Source organism: Rhagoletis pomonella, unplaced genomic scaffold (assembly GCF_013731165.1).
Source record: "Rhagoletis pomonella isolate Grant_MI unplaced genomic scaffold, Rhpom_1.0 Rhpom_scaffold_00009, whole genome shotgun sequence".
NCBI classification, from domain to species: domain Eukaryota; kingdom Metazoa; phylum Arthropoda; class Insecta; order Diptera; family Tephritidae; genus Rhagoletis; species Rhagoletis pomonella.
The window spans coordinates 26,703,514-26,708,962 of record NW_023458563.1 but is presented as its reverse complement, the minus strand read 5'-3'; the positions used below and the strand labels follow the sequence as shown (position 1 = coordinate 26,708,962).

General features: G+C 29.1%; 1 pseudogene; it reads right to left on the bottom strand.

Annotated features, from left to right (window-relative positions):
• Positions 1-1,862: 1,862 nt before the first annotated feature.
• LOC118745463 lies at positions 1,863-2,652 on the bottom strand (annotated as a pseudogene).
• Positions 2,653-5,449: the final 2,797 nt, after the last annotated feature.

The window sequence follows — 5,449 nt, the reverse complement described above, 5'->3', positions numbered from 1 at the left end:
TTTTTTTTGAGTGTGGGTGTTAGTTTCTATATTTTCGAAGGTAATTAGAAAATATGTAAAGTACCGACCTTCCCTTGGAAATTTAATTTATAATCTTGTAACCGGAGTCTACTATCGCACCCTTTCCTCAAACGTGTATTAATTCAATATTCAAAAACCGTATGTTTATCTAATTGAAAAAAATCTCATTACCAGGCAACGGATTTTTAGGACCTAAAAACCTATAAAAAAGGCAAAACAAAGTAACGAAATAGGCTGGAAAAGGCAAAATAAAATAGCGAAAAAGGCAGGATAAGGCACTAGGTATTGCAAAAAAAGGCAAAAAAAGGCAAAACAAAATAGCGAAAAAGGCAGGAAAAGGCAAAAAAAAGGTATTGCCAAAAAAGCAAAATAAGGCCCTAAAAAACAGAAAATACGAAGAACAATCAAAAAATATATTTATTTTAGAAATTTTTATATTACAAGTAAAAAGAGAAAAACTATGAACTAGTTTCATTATATGAAAAATTTGTACTTTGACTCTTTGACTATTTTATCCTTTCGAGTTTCTAACTCATAATTCTTTAATCTGTATAGTTGTAGTAACATTGAACCACAAGATGCATTTTGAAGTTTTCTGGCAACATTTTCATTCTATTTTCGCGAAGAAAAGCCTTGGATGTACTAAATGAGCGCTCGACGTAAGTTGATACAAATGGAGCCCAATTTAAATATGGAACGTTTGAAACGTTCATATTATCAGGAATAAGGGCGTTTTCCTCGCCCTTTACAATTTTATACACACCCCTTATTGTCTTCAAGCCTACGTTAGCTGAGAAAACGGTTTTGAATTTTTCCAACACCAATTTGGCAAGAGGTCCCTGCGCTTCTATAAGCCGCATGGGCATGTGTATATTTTTTAATCTTAAAAAAAAATTGTAAATGCTATAATCACTTTTTTAAAGGTAGAAAAGGCAAAAAAAGGCAAATATCTTAAAAAGGGGAAAAAAGGCAAATATCTTAAAAAAGGCAAAAAAAGGCAACATCAAATGTGTATACATGGAATCAGGGAAAGCTAAATCGTGGACATTCTTAATCGAATATACTCTATCTCTTTAGCAGAAAAAAAGGCAATTTCCATAAAATCCGTTCCCTGCTCATTACTATACAAATATGTATGTATTTACTGCAGTATTAACTAATATTTAAAAATGTTGTGAGAGGGAAAAACAAAACAAAAATTCTTTTAAGGCGCAGCGAAGCACGCCGGGTATTTGCTGGTATTTTATAAAATTTAACGAGTGATATCTCATTTTGAAGGGGAGGAGCTCACGTACCTACGAAAAATAGTCACGTTGTTTAAATTTAGTTATTTATTAAAAAATAAGAGTTTTACAAAGCTTAAAGCACTGTATCCGGAAAATGCGGTGCCATATCTTCCATAATACTCCAAAAAATTTAATTATGAAAACATCATTTTGAAGGAAAGCATCACCGGTTGAGGTAAAAAATAAAAAATTTTAATAGGGTTTCCACGCTTAAAATTTTATTGACTTAGAGTAAAATATTCCAAGGTATTCAGCAATGAAAGGCATTTAAATGCACTGCCAACCAGAAGTAATAATTTTGAAGAGGGTTGCCAACTGTTTAAAAATTTAAATCTCTATATAAATGTACGTACAAGCTTATACCCTCGGGTTTCACCCCACGTTTTTATACAAATATGAAAAATAATTTAATGATGTTATATTATATTTCTGTGCCCATTTTGTTATAGCTCTACATTTTTAAAAGGAGCTAAGGTATTTAGGCCGTTTAAAACTATGAAATTATAAAATCTCGTCTGCACGATAGGCATACGAGAGATATCAATCCCTCTAAGTCTACCTTAAAATGGTTCCAGGGATACGCCGCGTGAACGTAACTAATGGATTAGCTGGAATGAAATTATCTGGATCACCTAATAAATATGGATGGTTAATGTTACAATAATTAGACTTATAATTATTACAATAAATCCTATAATATCCTTATAAGAAAAATAAGGATGAAATGGAATTTTATCAATATTAGAATTTAGTCCAATTGGATTATTTGAACTTGTTTGATGAAGGAATTATAAATGGATTAAAGTTATGGCTAATACAATAAAAGGTAAAATAAAATGAAATGTAAAAAATCGTGTTAATGTTGCATTATCAACTGCAAATCCTCCTCAAATTCATTGAATTTGTAATAACTGTTGCCCCTCAAAAAGATATTTGTCCTCATGGTAATACATATCCTATGAAGGCTGTTGCTATAACTAAAAATAAAATTAATACTCCTACTAATAATGTTGGAGTAAATAGATATGATCCATAGTAGATACCTCGATCTACATGTAAATAAATACAAATAAAGAAAAAGGATGCACCGTTGGCGTAAAGTTCGTAATAATCAGCCATAATTTACATCTCGACAGATATGATTAACACTATTAAATGCTAAATTAATATTTGCTTTATAATGTATAGCTAAAAATAATCCTGTTAAAATTTGAATTATTAAACATAATCCAAGAAGTGATCCAAAATTTCATCAAGCTGAAATATTAATTGGAGCAGGTAAATCTACTAATGCATTATTAGCAATTTTAAATAAAGGGTGCTGGGTTCGTAAAGGTTTATTCATTAGTTTATTAATCGTAAATGTCCATAGAATAATTTTGTTACTTTTACTACTGCAATTAATGTAATTAATAAATAATTTATTAATAAAATTATAATTAAATTTGTTTGGATAATTATATAATTTATTAAGATTTAATGAATTTTCTTCTATAAATAAATTAATATTATTTATGAATGTTATTTCATTATTTTCTAGAGGGGTTGAAAGTAATGATTTATCTAATAATAATCTTAAAATTATAAATAAAATAAAAATTTTTATACAAATAGTTGTTAATTTTATTGAAAATGAAAACATTTCATTTGAAGCTAGGGATATAACATAAATAAATAAAACAAGTATTCCTCCAAGAAAAATTAAAAATAAAATATAAGAAAATCAAAATCTTTTAGCTATTAATCCTGTTATTAAACAAATTTTTAAGGTTTGAATTAATAATATTACTCCTATAGCTAAAGGATGATTTATTTGTATAAAAATAAATCTTGAAATTAAAGTTGATCTATAAAAAATTAATTGTATATCAGGAGGTAGTTTATATAAAATATTAATTTTGGGGATTAATGAAAAACTAATTACTTTTCTCTTGAAGTTTTAAAAGATAAAATGTTATTTTTGATTTAAAAGACCAATGTTTTTACTAAACTATTAAAACTAATGTTAATAATATCTTATTGAGGATGACCTTGTTTTTTATTTTTAATTGGAATTTTTATATTTGTTTCTAATCGAAAGCATTTATTATCAATATTTTTAAGATTAGAATATATTGTATTAAATTTATTTTTTTCAGAAGATTTTTTAGTATAATATTTTTAACTTTTAGAGTTTGTGAGGTTGCATTAGGTCTTTCAATTCTTGTTTCAATAATTCGTACTCATGGTTATGATTATTTTCAATCATTTAATATTTTACAACGTTAAAATTAATTTTTATACTAATTTTTATTAGTCCAATTTGTTTTTTTAATAGTTCATTTTGAATGGTTCAAAATTTAATGTTTTTGGATACATTTTTATTTATTATAATAAATTATTGTACTAATTATTTTGTAAATATTTCTTATTTTTTGGATTAATATTATTAAGGATTTAAATTAAAGAATTATTAGGAATTTATTTTTATACCCGAGCGCACTTGTGCACTTTGTTCACATAACGGTTGTTTGTAACAGGTAAAACGAATCTAGATAGATATAGACAAATGTATACATAAATGATCAGGATGAAAAGAGAAATCGATTAAGCGGGACTGTCTGTCCGTCCGTCCGTCCGTCTGTGCACACGATAACTCGAGTAAAACTTGAGATATATTAACGAAACTTGGTATGTGCACTTGCCTCAGGCGTAGGACGGATGGTATTGAAAATGGACAAAATCGGACAATAACCACGCCTACCTCCCATATAACGGTAATTTTCCGAAATTCGAAAACTGCGATATTTTAGTAACTACTGAAGATTATTCACTCAAAATTGATATTTACAATAAGTTTTAGACGAAAAATAAGAATATTATAAATTTTTGGAAAATGGGCGTAGCCACGCCCACTTATGGTTACATGTGTATATCTTGGTAACCGATGCACTAATTTCTTCAAAACTTGGTATAACATACGAAATGGCTGAAAATTTTTAAAATCGGACAATCACCACGCCCACATCCCATATAACAGTAATTTAGAGAAATATGAAATCTTCGATAAATCAGTAATTATTGAAGCTAATTTATTCAAAATTGATGCTTGCAACAATTCTTTACCAAGAAATACGTTTGGGATAAAATATTGAAAAATGGGCGTGCAGCGCCTACTTATGATCACATATATGTATCTCGATAACCGTTCTACCAATTTGTACCAAACTCGGTGTGGTTATTGTGCTTGCCACATAGAAGCAAAACGTTGGAAATTTTTGAACTCGAACTAAAATTACGGCCGCTTTTCATATAACAGTAAATTTCAGAAATGCTTGAAACTTCAATATTTCGAAATTTAAGGACGCTAATACCAATATTTTCGTCAATGCTATTGTGGCTTATTAACATTTTATTTTTAATATTTTTATTGAGGTTTGTACCACGATTGTTTATTAGAGAGTTTACGGGGTGTACATAGCTCAGTGGTTAACGCTTCTGACTTTGAACATCTTACGCAGGTTCGATCCCTGCTGAAGTCTAGAAAAAAGAAGTCTGATGAGGAGATGTGGTGATATCCGAAATAGCTGCTATAACTTCTACCGCTTAGACTTTGTTGCTTTTTCAAATTTTCCTAATAAACAATCGTGGTACAAAGCTCAATAAAAATATTAAAATGAAATGTTAATAAGCCACAATAACATTGACGAATACATAGTTTAGGAAGAGCCTGCCTTAAAACTATACAATGAAGCATATAAGCAAATGTATGTATAGAATTGACAAAAACAACCACGCTGTCGAGTTTAAATAGCGGCAAATCAGCTGAACTTGATAGTAGTTGGTTGAATAAGGAAAATGAATTAGCAAGAAGAGTTTACGGGGTGTACATAGCTCAGTGGTTAACGCTTCTGACTTTGAACATCGATTACGCAGGTTCGATCCCTGCTGAAGTCTAGAAAAAAGAAGTCTGATGAGGAGATGTGGTGATCTCCGAAATAGCTGCTATAACTTCTACCGCTTAGACTTTGTTGCTTTTTAAAATTTTCCTAATAAACAAATCGTGGTACAAAGCTCAATAAAAATATTAAAAACCAATATTTTTAGCTCATTTATGATTACCTTAAGCTCATGTTGAAGCTCCAGTTTCTTTTTCTATAATT